Raw genomic sequence first — 14,763 nt, 5'->3', positions numbered from 1 at the left:
AAGAATAGTTACTTTTCAAGGACTAACAAGAATACTTACTGAAATGTTTACTAAAATTTCTGAGACCAGGTTAGGGTTAGGACTAGATTTAGGTTAAGGAGAGGGAGAAAGCTAGTGACCTTAGAAAAGGCTGCTTTGAGACAGGTATCTTTCCAACCCAGAATTTCCCCTGAGGCTTCAGTACATCCTGTGGCAGAATTTTCCTTCAAAGCCTAGGATCAGTTAGGAGAACTGTCCTCCTTCCTTTTGGGAGGATATCTCCAACAGGTGAGATCTGTTCGAGAAGCTCCCCCTGACCTTGCAGCTCTGTGAGGAAGAGCTGGAAGAAGCTGCAGGAGGGGTTCCCACCTCCCTCACTGGCAGCTGCATTAAGTAGAGGCTCTCACACTTGTCTCAGTCTCTCACATTTGGTTCAACCCAGGACTGCATTGAGCTACTCTGCAGCCATGCCAGTGCCTGTGATTGTGCCTTGTTGATCTGGACTGTGACCCTGACCCTTGGGATGACTTCCTGACTTTCTGACAGGAAGCCCTTTTGTTGGTGAGGCCACTGCTTCTGCCTGCCATGCTGTCATACTTGTCTTCCAAATTCTCTTTCCTCTGCTAAAGAGCAACTGCCTTTATTGTTCCCTGAGACATATGAGACACATAGGAAGGGTGAAAAGATTAAGGAAATTAAGTGGGGGCTTCTGTGAGATTTCTCCCAATTGCATCTTTTTCCCAAGGGGCTTCTGCATGTCCCACTACAGAAGTGTCCACCTACACTTAGGGTTAGGCTATAGGAACAGCAAAAGATGTGAGACCCATGAAAAGAGTGGGGTTGCAAAGAGCTGGACAAGCCATAGCAGCTTTGTGGCTTATATGGGAACTCTCTCCCACCTACTATTTCCTACAATGGCTTCAGCATTTCTCTTGGCAGAAATCTCTGCCCTGATTTAGCACAAGGGCTAGATTTATGGGCAGAGAGTCAGATATACTTTTTTTAAACAAATCTTTTAAGGCTTAGCTGGGCAGTGAGTGGCTGCTTCCCACATTTCTTAAAATTGTGGGATATCCAGGGGAGGTTTGAAGTTAATAGAAATTATTAATTGAAAGGCATCAGTGATGTGAGCATTTCCAATTTGAATTAAATATTGAATTGTCTATGTGGGTTAGAAAAATGCTCTTGAGGTACATTTTTATGATAATATTTATAATATTTCTGTAATAATCTAGTATTTTATAGTATTTATGAAATTAATGTATTAATAGCTTTTACGAAAAATTGAAGGTTGCCATTTTTTCTTGGAAAAAAGTTCTTGTAGCAGTCATATGCTACTGTTCAGAATTCTTTCTATTTACCCTTAAATATAGTTATGGGATTAAATCAACAGAATTGATTAAGAATTACATTAATATACTATATACAATATATACTAGTATATATATATTATATATATATATACTAGTATATATATATAGTATATATACTATATTAATATACTATAAGTAAGGTATACATTTGTCTTCTCAGAGGGAAAAGAAAAGAGCAACTTACTGTGCATCAGAGAACACTGGAGTTCTTGGAGATGGGAAAATACAATGCAATGTTCTCCAGTCATGATTAAAATATTTTCATAAGAAAGATACCATATATAGGATGACATATAACACTACTGCATGCATAGATTGACATGATACAGTATTGACACTATAATTTGATAAAGCCATTCAGTAGTACTTTCAAGACTGAATACATGCCTTCCCTGCCCTTCTTTCTTTGCTGTGGCTATTTGGTTTAATTTGGTTTGTCTAGTTAGAATTTCTAGAATGAATGACAGTGGTATCTATCAGTGAGGTCTAAACTGAATGTAGACATTAGGCAAGAAACCTTGCAGGATATTTCAGCATTTCATTGTTTATTTTAATTTGAACTTAATTAATGTGAGATGTCAGGCGCTATAAAGACAATGAGTGCCATCTATAAATGCTAATATAAATCAATAAAGAGGAGGAGGTTAAATGATTTATGTTGGAACTGAGCCACCATGTAATAACTGATGCTTGTTAGTCTCAACAATGGAAATGGAAAATCAAAACATAAAATAGTGCAAGCAAGACCATCCTATTTTGCAGTAAGCTTAAGATACTCTATTTGTAATTAATTTTTGTCCTATTAGAAGGTAGGTTAAATCTTTCATTTAAATAGACATCTTGCCTAAGAAAGGGCTGCTGGAGTTTGCCCAATGTTTCCATGCCTTTGAGTTGTTGCCAGCTTTGCCTGAAAAATAACAAACATAGTTGCCAAAAGCTACATGCAATAATATTTCTGTTAAAAGAGTACTATAGGTACAAGTTTTAGGTATGCACTGCTTTTCGTACCTATAGTCAAGTTTGCTATGTTATTAATATTTCATTTTCATTACCTTCTATTAGTAAAATAGGAGTTCAGAATTGTCTTGCATATCTCTCTTGAAGAATAAAAACAAATTCTACTTTTAAGCATTGAATGGCACATTATGGAAACATCGGAAGACTCTCTATGAGTAGGGCTGCATTGACACACTGAAAGCAGGTCTAACATTTCTCCAGAGAATTTATTTCTTTTCTTAATTTCTTCTAATTTTATTTATTCTCTGAATGTCAGCATACATTTTCAGATAAGAATTTCACTCTTCCTATCATTTTCTTAATAACTGTATTTTAATTAGTTTTGAAGATAAAAGATTTTAAGTCTTCTTTCTCTGTACATGTTTTAGCTCATAAAGAAAAAAAAATGGATGGTGAAAGAAATTATATCCTCCCTTAATTTGACACTTAGAAAGTCTTAGAGATATCCATTCTTTGCTATCATTTGGAAGAAAGATCAATTTTGAAGATTTTTCTGGGTAACTGAGAGAAATTTCACCAAGACTAAGCAACTGGTGGAACCTGACTGAAAATGTTGTCTTAGGAAGTGTCCCTGTGTCAGAAGGCTGTCAGGTAAACCATTTCTCTTATCCAGGTACTATTATTTGAATGAATTAAAATGAGACGTCTAAGTCCTCTGCTGATTCTGGAGTTATTGCAGTTTTGGCTGCTTTCCATTCCAGAAGGCATTGCCATTGAGATTTATGAGCATGGGATCAAAGTGGACATGAATAACACCTGTGGTAGAAATATACCTTTGTAGGTGGGGGTATTTTACATCAGTGTCCAGTCTTCTTACCAAATTTGGCCCTTTTGTGTAAGAAAAAAATAATAGTCATGGACTGTTTCAGAATAAATTTAAGAGGGCTATAGATTCCTAGAAAAGAAGATATGTGTCACTTTTTGTCTTCTTTCTACATGCCAGTCTGAGGAAGCTTCCTGAGGAAGCTCCCAGGGAGTCAGACAACTGCCATTTTAATAGTCCAGAAGAACTGAGGTTACAAGATTGTGCAATCCACCAGAATGATTAACAGTGTATACCATTAAATTGAGACAGAGGTCATGGAAATTTACCTAGATCAATACCCAATTCTTAATATGGGTCGAAGATATTAACAGGCTCTCCAGGGAAGTGATCACAGCACCAGCCTGACAGAGTTCAATAAGCATTTGTACAATGCTCTCAGGCACATGGTGTGATTCTTGTGACTGTCTTGTTCAGGCTGGCATAACCCTTGATGATGGGTCTTGTGAGTGCCTTCCAATTCAGAATATTCTGTGATTCTATATTCTTGCAACTTATGAAAGTTGTGTGAGTAACTTTTAGATAAAAGGCTAATAATAGAAATTTCTCAACAGCTTGCTTCCAGGTACCTTGTCCTAAGAGTAAGTTCACATGGTGCTTAAAATATTTTTGTTTTCTTTTTAATATTCCTTTTTTTTTTTTTATCTCAATGCACTAGAAATTATAATATCATTCCAGATATAGCATATACGGTTTTGAAAACTGTTTCAATCTATACTGTAGGTGAAAAAAATACAGCTTTTAACCTTTTCATTGTGTCAAATTTTCAAAGATTTGTGTTTTACAGCAATTTATTTTTACTTAACATAGTTTGGAGTTTCTTACTTTCCTCTAGCGAACCATGATTAGTGTTTGGACTTATTTTGATATCCTTTTGGGAAAAGGATTCTCTTTATTTAGATGTGTGTGGAACTAACTCTTGACTCAACTGAAAGAAACTTTCCAAGGATGATAACCTCAATGCCACAAATTGTGTCCTACTTGTCTTTAGGTGGACACAGAAGCTGCTTGTCAGCTTTCTTGCATTTGTTCAGTAATGGCTAGTGAGAATTTCAGAATATTATAATCACATCTATGGAACTTCATTTATTTACCAATTTCCATGACTCTTCTGCTGATGTTGACTGCCTTCATCAAGGGTGGGAGATTTTCAGTTTTGTTGATAGGTTTCAATACTGCATTTTGAGCTGTAGTGGAGTCAGCCCTTGAAACAATAATGTTGAAGATATACAAAGGGTCAGACAATTATTTTCATTAGCCTAAGACTAATAGCTCCAGTCTGAAGTAGGATTTGAAGCTACAAGGTCTGTCCATATACTCCCACTCTCCAAACTGTCTGCATAGACAGACATGAGATTTAAGAGGTGTGTTGACTAATAGTTCTTTATACAAATGACCTTTCATATGAAAGAGTTTAAGTAACAGGCTGCTGTCCTTCTAGAAACACTTTTCTGCCTCTTTTAGCTTTTATTTTCTAGCATTCTTTCCTTTGCATGAATGAGAGGAAAACTGTTTGGATATGTGAAATGATGATTTATTGTCAGGATCATTATAGTAGTGTTAAAAACAAATAACTCACCAACTGTCTGTTCTCTTAAACATGTGGTATCTGAGTGCTTCAGTGTTCTGTTCAAAGCAGAGACTTTATCTTTGTTCATAAAATAAAAAGAGTCCCTTTACATTATTTACTTTAGTTTAGATTACTGTGTTTCCAACTGTCATAAGTATGTCAGAAACACAAGATTAAAACATTATATTTTACTTGCCAAAACAAGAAATAAAAGAGCGAATGGGAAATATTCTAGGAATTAAAAATATTTGACTGTTTGAATGTAGCTTTTTTTTAATCAACAGAAAGACAAAAAAAAAAAAATATGTGGAAGAATAAAGGGCAGCCTGCTCTCTCTTAGCAAAAAATGACACAGCATTTGTATTTCTGGCAAACTAATTGTAGGCTCATGTTATCTAACCTCCTTTTTCTCTCTTGATCTGTGTGGGATATTTTTCGTAGAATGTCCTGAGTTGGAAGGATGTGGGAAAAGACCATTGAAGCCTGTCCCTGGTACTGTGAAGAAAAATCCCAAGAAACACACCCTGTGCCATATTCCAGGTCTTAGCTGATTGTATTCAAATGCTCTTGTTTTCCTGCTGCATATTATGAATGATTTTGGAAGTAACACCTGGAAATGCTAATATTGTGTAGTGACAGCAAAATGCTGGAATAAAAAAGGGAAGAAGCTGGATATCCTGGCAGTTCTGCAGTTCACCAAGTCTGTTATTTCTGTTCTGTCTTTATAATGGCCATAAAATATGAGCTGGGAGTATGATGTCAATGCATCCACTTTCAATAATTGATATGATGAATAATCTCAACCTTCTGACACTTTCTGTATCTTCTCACATCTCAGGAAACTTCATTCATCAACCACATTTGAAATGTTTAAGTAATCTCAGTGATGTATGGAGCACTGAAACTCCCTTGTTAGAAATCTATGCTACTAACATTCTATCAAATTAAAAAGCCACTGAGCTCTTGTGCATAAAATTATCATAAATTATCTCTGAAGGTTCATTGCTGTTTGGAATGTTTAATTGCTCACTCAGCTGAACTTCAGCAGCTCAAGATTATTAATCAATTTGTCAGAAGGTTTCTCATAATGTCATCTTTTACACTGCGGTTATAGGCAAGAAAAAACCATGTGCAAGACAGTTTTATGCAGCAAGTCAGAAGTATCCATGCATACCTTTCACAATATTCATTTCATATATTTGTAAGTGTATTTCTCAGTTGTTGATTTCTCACAGAACATAGGAAAATTGTAATTACCTCAGTCTAATTTATCTGGATGGAAAACTAGATTCCTAAGAATATATTTAAATGTCAAATGGAGACTGATAATAAAATGGAACTCTTGAATCATTTAATCCCAGCCTACTGTTGATTGTCCTCCCTAAAGTAAATATTTTGCAAACTGCATAAAGATGTTTTGAAAATGCCATACTTTAAATGTACATGAACAGCATCTTCAGCCATTTTTCTTGCCACAGTATGCATTTTTGCTTTAAAGTAATTTTTCAGGAGAGAATTTGACTTTGATGACATACCAAATCAATGTATTCCATCTTAACTGAAATACACATTCCATAATTTGCTTTGAATTTTTTTTTTTAATTTTAAAGCTTATAAATTCATCCTTTTTATAGAGTTTTCTTTCATTTTACAAATGCAACTATGAATAAGACTTTATGAGTGGGTCAATGGTAATGTTTCTGTTTGTAATTTTTTTATCAATTCTTTTAGGAGCAACATAGAAGTAGAGGATTCTGCATTTCCTGTTCTAGAGAATTGAAAGAGTTTTGGAGAAACATATGTAAGAGTCTTGAAGCCACTATATTTTCTTAAGCTGAAAAAGTTTCAAAATATAAAGACTTGAAAGATCATGGACATTATCCACTTTTGCTACTCCATGAGTGATCATATTATTTCCTATGTATGCGGAAAGATAGAGGATGAAAGGTAACATAGATTTAATAAGTGTCAAGTATCTATTTGATATTAAGTATTTATGCAGTATACCACACCATGGCATTTCTACCAAAAACTGAAAACGAAAGAAAATATCAGGTGTTTTGGGTTTTTTTTTGGTCAAACTTCTTGCATAAAAATTAAAATATCAGAATGATAAATATTATTGTGTGTCTAAAAAATGGTTCACTTATCAGAAATATGCTGTGAACTGGCATTAGTATTTTTTTATTCATGTATTTTTACTGTATTCCTTCAAAGCCTTTCTTAAAATGTGTTATGTCCTGTAGCTGATGATAAAATGGGAAACAAAACAGAAAAAATACATCATGTATATTTTCTGACATCTGGGGTTATGAAAGCACATCACAACAAATTTAAAACAGATCCTTGGTACAATTTCATCGCCATTACCCATCTCCATTACAACAAAACTTCCAACATCAAGAAATAAAGATTGTCATTATCTTTGGCTTTGATTCAACACCAAAATGATATGCTGAAGACTGAATATAAAATCTTCTGAAGAAATAGGAAGAGAAGCCAGATCTTCAGATTCCTAATATGTCTTAACACATGAATCCTTCCTTCATCACCCTGCTCAACAGTGATGCCTTACAGATGAACAACTGAGCTGTGATTAAATAGCTTATAGACTTTTCAGCATTTGTATCTTTTTTTTTTTTTTATCTTTTCATTATACAAGTCTGCCATAGCATATATTAGCACTAGGAAAATATAGGAATTAGAAATGCAGAGTCAAACATGTTTAAAATGCACTATGTGTGTGGCAGATCACAATTTCTAGAAATGTTCAGTGCTGTAAGGTCTGTATAGTTCTTCCTTTATCCAACATCTATTTATCCAGTCATTGATTACTTCAAATCAACTTGGATATGAACATACTATTAGGCATGATCCCAAACCTGCACATACTTGGCTCAAATTACCTCAGAACCATACTGAAAACAAACTCATCAGTAAGAATTGAGACTGTTACTGCTTCAGTCAAAAGAAATTGAGGACCAGGCAGGGGTTTTGTATATTACAAAGAAGGTTATGCATCTCTGGCCATGTACAAACAAAATTAAAGTGATGCTGTAATTAGCTCGTTGATAAATCAATAGGAGTGAACAATAACTAGCATAGTTTGGATGTCAAGAATCCAGAAGCTTATTATGTGTGTAATAAAATAAAGATCAAGACACGTAAGTTAGAGGTCACAGCTTTACTTATGTCTGCTAGTTTCTTCTCCTTTCACAAAACCATCCCTCTTCTCGTTTAATCATGAAAGCTAGAATAAGTTCTTTTGTCATTCAACCATTTAGAAAAACCCCCTGATGACTGAATTTCTTTATCATTTATATCAACTTTGAGCCTGAACCAGAAATTGTAGTGATGTAGCTGTCAGTCGCCCCTTGCCCAGACACAGGTATGTTACAAGTAAAGTTTGTTAGTGCAGATTTTGTCATTCCATGTGTGTAAAGTAACACAGTAATGCATGCTTCCATATCAGAAAGTGTGTTAGCCTTTGATGTACTTCTTCCTCAGTACATGACTCATTAATTTAATAGCTCATAACACTCCATTATGTTAGTCCAGCTATGACATGTTCTGTAGTGTATGTATGAAAGGTTATTATGGAATGTTTGCTTGAAAAAATAATGCTGTATTTAAACATAAGAAGAATTAGAAATAGCATTCTGTTACCTTTTAACATGTAAAAATTTTATTGGTCATGAATTTGTATACCGTTTTAGACATAAAAGAGATTCTATTATTGATTCTGTATTCTTGAAACAAAAATGCTGAATACCAATTTTTTATATAGTCATTTCTTTCACTGTCCATTTGAGTCAGTTTCTGTTATTATGGATTTCAACATGTATGTCACCAAGTAATGACTTTAATTGAGAAAGAATAAACAGTGGTCACACAAAAATCAGTTTCAAAGAACTCAGTTGTCCGTGTCTTTTGAAAAACTATGCATCAATGAATTCTCAAAAGACTCAGAAGAAATTATCTGTGCAGTTGATTTCTAAAGCTTGAACTTCTATGGTCCCAGTGACCATTCCAGGCCCTCTTGGAAACTCAGTTTCCAGTAGCAGTAGTTATTTTAGATGCCTAGGTTTACCAGAGCTAGCAAATGATGCTTCCTACCGTGTTCAAGGTGACTTGATGTAATAGTGAACAGGCCTCTCAGATGAACAAATCATACTGATTTTTTTTTCTTTACTGAGAGCCACTGTCCTGTTCCGTCCAGGACAGGGTTAATTTTTGCAGTAGTCAGGAGGGGAAACGGCCAGGACCCGGAGTTACTCTTTAGCACTTCATGTCATTTTCAGGGGTGGCAGAAAGAGAGAATCCTGTGAAGAGGTTCCTGCTGGTGAGTAGAATTCCAAGGTGGCAGGAATGGTTGGGCAGCACCAGTTCCAAGCAGTGAGGGAAGCATGGTGGTCAAGTAGTCTGTGGCTGGGGGTTTCCAGAATGAGCAAGTGTTTATTGTCTTATTCCCTCTGACATTAATATTGCTGCTGGGTCTTTTCTTATCACTATTTCCAGTCAATTGTTCTTATCTCAACCCATCACCTTTACCTCTTGTGCTTCCAATTCTTAAGGAGAAAGGTAAAGGCAAGAGAGAGGGGGAGAGGGAGGTGGGCAGTGAGTGAGCTTCTGTGTGGTTTGAGGTTTGACTGGGAACACTGAATTGAGGAGCACCATTCTTAAACCATGAGAGGCACTAAAGAAGTAATACACCTTTTAAAGAAAATTCCCGGTGCTTTTACAACTACTGATTTTTCAAACTTCCTCTGATATACTAAGCTAAAATTATTTTTTTACTTTATAAAGCATTAAAGGTCTTCACAAAGAAACAAACTGTAGGAGTAAGCTGCTTAAACACACCGCATGATAAGGATGAGCTAACATGCTTTTAATACAAGAGATCAGATTCATTCAAATCTCCCTGGGTGACACAGCTTATCCAAAAAATGACACAAACATTGCTTCTTTCTTTGGGACAGGCATCTGTCAAGCATTACCCTTCTAAAAGCTACAGGGACATTACTTCAGCCATTTCCCATTGACTCATCTTTTCTCTTTCATTCCTTTGAAATGCTTTTAGCAGGTTAAAATGGTTATTACTGCATCAGATGTCCTTGGGAGGAAGGGTAGTTGAAAGAATCCTTTGCATACAGACGGCTCCAACTGCGTAATAAATCTCATGCCTTGAAAGCGTGGTTCTTCTCAAGAATCCCCCTAATGATTCACAAACCTCTTCAGGCAGATAGTGATGTGAAGGGTGAGCAGACATAGGTAATTTTAGTTCCAACTGCTCTCTACCCTGTCTAAAAACATTACAAACAGCCATGTTCATTTACATTATGAAAACCACAGGATTTATCTGTTGTGTTTCTATAATGGCTACCCATACTTGTCTGGATAGCAGGTAGAATAGTAGTCAGCTATTAATCAGCATCAGGCTTCTTAGGCAGCTGGAGACATTTTCATTTTAAAAAATAAATATATTTAGTGGACAAGAGTCTATGTTTCCAGAACCTATGTTTCTTTTGAATGAGCTATCCCAACAGCCAGGAATGAAGTGACAGATGGAAGTACATTCTCTACACTGATCAGGTTCCATTTTATTTATACCATCTAATTAACAGGAACAGCGTAGAGAATGATTGATTATGTCACATTCATGGCTTCTGAAACTTCTCTCCTACATACCTGATAATAGTTCATACAAAGATGGTCCATTCAACCAGTAGTGAATCTTAATTATATCATTTGAGATCCCAAGCCATCTCTTCTCAGTAGCAGAAAATATAAATAAAAAACAGTGATCTTGTGCAAGACTGATTCTGATGAGACCAACCAGTTGGAATTCATACCTTAAAGCTGATGATAGCTGTTGAAATTGAATTAATATGGTGGTTAAACAAAAAAGACAGAGAGTCTGTGCATATTTCAATTCCAGCTTCTACAGCTAGAAAGAAACAGTATGGTGCCAGTACCATTTTCTGCACAGCTACCAGTGTCAGGCCTTCGCCCTTGAACCATTTCTGATGTAACCTACAGCTCTGCTGTTCTTTTCTCGCAGTTCGATGTGTTGCACCACCATATAACACTCTATTAGTAATGACCATATGGAATTTTCTGTCATCTCTGATATTCTCTACAAGCTCTTTAAACTCTACAATGAATAAGATATTAGATCCTATAAAGTGCAGAATTTCCTTAAATATTATTTTTTTCAGTTACATTTCAATATTTTTTGAGAGAAAAAAATTGGCCAGAAGTACTAGTTGGGCAAGTGCTCTGTTGAGTTCTTGACATTGTTCCACATAATCAGAAATTAGTATGGAAAGACTCCAAGCTTTCTTCTGCTACTATGTCATTTCAGTCATACTTCCTTTGATTTTCCCAATGAATGTTTTCTTTCAGTTAATGTTTATGATTGACTTCATGACCTAAGCAGTACAGATAATGTATTGAAATGTATTCTCCTTGGATTTGGGTGTTGAGTCTAATTATGTCACCCATTAAAATAAACAATTTTGCCCATGTGCCAGAAATCAAATTTTTATCACTGAAATTCAAAACTCCATTTCTTTCAGTTCATTAGGAACCAAATCAAAACATAAATTCATGTTCATCAGGTTTCAGTTAGCTAAATTTAAAAAAATTATTTTTATCACTGAAATGTTTCTGTGTGCCAATGAGAATTTCACAAAATATTTTATTCCTATAATTTTTGAGCACTCTTCTGTGTCAATCATTTGGTGTCTCTCAGTCACTTGCTAGTGCAAGTTGGTGGGTTTAGAGGAGAAGTTTATTACAGACACGATAGGCTTTATAATTTTAGGGGGAAAAATTACCGATTGTTACACAAATATTACACACAAAAACTCCAATCAGTTTTATATGTCCATGTACAGTGTACCCATCTTAACATTCTAATAGTTTTGTTTCCACTACCCTTTCCCCTAAAAAGGGGAATTTTTTTTTTGAAAGAAATTAATGTATCTAGTAAAAGAAATGAATCCTTTACTTATGTACAGGGCAGAAATGGACAAGCTTCTCTTACACGTAAGTGCTCATGCTTGATATCTCAGTCACTTTGGGAGAGACTTCTTTTTACCTTGGTACAGATAGACCAGTCTGTCTTGATAGCACCACTCTTAAGTATAAATTGCAGAGCTGATGCAATTTGACACCCTGGATTTCAAATTTGTATTTTTTATTTTAGGTTTTTTAACAAGAAAATGGAAGAGGAGAATGGAAAATTCAATCACTGGCATGTTTGATCACTGGCACACTGGAATTATATGGAGCAAAATAAAGTTCTAGAACTGTAAAAATAGCTATCTTCACCACGAAATAATTAATATTTTTAAATGATCTGAAGTCATGATTATATTTATAAGCCTTGACATTTCTTACAGCTGGTTTTTATAGCACTTTATATACCTAAAAAAGATATCCAGCTGAAGATGACTGTCAAACAAATACGAGAAAAAGGGAAATAATTGTATTAAGTTGTATTTAGTTTAAGTTTAGTATTAGCTAAAGAAATAATTTCTTTAGAAAACTTATTTTCAGCTTCCAATCAGACTGTGTGTATCACATGGCCAATTTCTTACATTTGTATCAAGAAAAACAAGTCCTTGGGAAAGAAGTGCAGAAGTGCAGTAACAATCCAAGGCATCTGGAATGGGTAGATTGAGAGAGATTTTGATGCATCAAAGTCCTTAAAAATAAAAAAAAATTTCAGTCTAATGCAACATAATGTGGAAGCCCACAGATACATTAAATTTAGTGGGGTAACCGGATTAAGTGAAATGTTGAACATCCATGTTCTCTATTGACAAGAGACAAGCATGGGGTGAAAAAGCCCAGAGAGAAGAAATTGTTTAAGACTTACTTAAGAAATTAATTTTTTCAAAATGTATAAACTATATGTAAATAAGTGCAGAATTGTGATGATAACTGCTGCTGTATCAAATAGAAAAGTTCTGTTGTATCAAACCTCTATAAATGCACTATCTTGACTTGGAGCACATGATAAAGCCAATGAAATAATAGCATCAAAAATGAAAAATGGCTTGTTAATCATCAGTTCTAGGAAAGTTACAAAAAGAATTTTAGTTTTCATTATTTATTTATTTAATTAAATTTCTTAATTCAATTTGTTTTATTATTATTTTTATTTGTAAATTGAATTCATCATTATATAAGATCTGATGATTTACAAATTTGTAAACCAGGAATATCAGTAAACTCCTCATATTAGTTCCCAGCACAAAGCATGAGTGACTCAGCTGCAGCAACACTATAGTTAAAAGAAGCAAACAATTACCTACTGTGAATTTGGGCCTGGCTGCCCTGAGTATCCAGCTGTTAGATGAAGTTTACATTAATAAAGTATTTGTCCCTACCCAAGGGCATTCTGAGTGGCTTGTATAAAGAACTCCGGAAAAATGAAAAGTAGATTTGTTCCTAGCAGGCAGGAAGGAAGTTGTCAGGCGGGAAGAGGATATGGACCTGTTTGCATGCAAGGGTCAGTATTTGCTTGCTGGATATTTCCTCCCTGTCCACACGACAAGAAAACCCTCCGTTTCCTGCACTGGACAAATAGCAGGAAAGGGTGTGAGAGTTATTGAATGACATTATCATCTTATAGCTTCATCAGTGAGGAAGGCTGCTTACCAAAACTGAGAGCAAAGAACTGAATTTCTAGACCAGATATAAGCAGCTGAAATTGTTAAGGGGTTCTTACTTATTTTCCTTAAAGTAATTTAGCTAACATGCTGTGCCATTCTTTTCCATAAGTTCACTAATATTTTCCAGCTTTTTATTCATCAAATGACTTAAACTGTGTATGGAACATACCTGAAGAATTGGAAATATCTACAGATAAAAAACCTTAATGTGAGTGTATTTCAAGCAGAAGTGTTAAAAACTTCAAAAGCTCACATTTTTAAGGAGCAGCTTTTTTGATACTCATTTGTTCATTGCCTTGGGATTTTTTAAAATAAAACTGTTAAGACATTGAAGACTGGCAAACATCTACTCCATTGGCTGCTTATGTGATCATAGAGCTCACCAGCCAACAAATGAAACAACCTGACCCTCAAAATATTCAGTCCCATGTTAAATACAAAATCAACTCATTCCACTCAGGCCAGAGAGGTTATTTGGGCGAGACAAAATTTTCCTGTGCTTGCAGGAAAGGTCATATGACTAGACCTGTTAAGTTTAGTGATTAAGCCATCCCTCACTATTAATTTATTTTTGAAAATTATTTTTTTCAGAATTTGAGTCACAGTCGTTTTGTTTACCCTTTTCCAAAAACTTCCTCTTTTTTTCACATACTTATTGAAAAGACACATTCAGCTGTAAATACAAACTCAAAATTGTGCAGAATTGGTTTGTAGTGCACATCAGCAGAGACCCAAAATAGTCCAGGTCTGCTACTTTATTCTAGGCTTTCTAAACACCCAATGTATGAGCAGTGGGAATATATATATATAACATGAAGTTATAAATCTGATTTGAATTGCTGCATGCAAAAGACAGTGCAAGCTAATATCTATTTTATAGCATTTAAGTAAAAAATTTATATGACTTCATAGAACACATTTCATTGTGCTACTGGAGAGATATTTGTGTTTACTGAGTGCTAAATTAGAAATTGTGGATGGAGTGGCTGTGGGACACAACACAGGGTACCCCATAAATGCGTTTTTTCTCACACACATGTGCACACATATGTGTATTTATTGCATTAATCTACATAATGGTAAACAGACTTCAGAAACTTATAGGAGGGGTTATTCATCTGTAGCAGACGAGGCACAGCAGAAACATGATGAATTGGTTTGTAGGCCCTGAACTGCAGGGACATAAATAAAGTATCCTCTGGGCTACACTGGGGAACCAGTTGAAAAAACAAAAAAAAAAAAAGAAAAAAGGATGATGGAACAAAATTTATTCCTTTCTTTGTTGTTTGGTGCAGAGTTTTCTTTGATACATACCAT

At 35.0% G+C, this 14,763-nt stretch overlaps 1 long non-coding RNA gene across 6 annotated transcripts in view; it reads left to right on the top strand.

Annotated features, from left to right (window-relative positions):
* The window catches only part of LOC107205833, a 50,576-nt gene extending 41,918 nt beyond the window's left edge, over nucleotides 1-8,658 (top strand). For 5 of the 6 annotated variants that reach the window (XR_004497804.1, XR_004497803.1, XR_004497798.1 and 2 more), the window contains 3 exons: nucleotides 2,738-2,960; nucleotides 5,204-5,302; nucleotides 6,494-8,658. This is a non-coding gene — a long non-coding RNA (uncharacterized LOC107205833). The remainder of the gene's footprint in view (nucleotides 1-2,737; nucleotides 2,961-5,203; nucleotides 5,303-6,493) is intronic. The other variant, XR_004497799.1, reaches the window with a different exon arrangement.
* Nucleotides 8,659-14,763: the final 6,105 nt, after the last annotated feature.

Source organism: Parus major, chromosome 5 (genome assembly GCF_001522545.3).
Source record: "Parus major isolate Abel chromosome 5, Parus_major1.1, whole genome shotgun sequence".
NCBI lineage: Eukaryota > Metazoa > Chordata > Aves > Passeriformes > Paridae > Parus > Parus major.
This window is presented reverse-complemented; position numbering and strand designations above follow the sequence as displayed.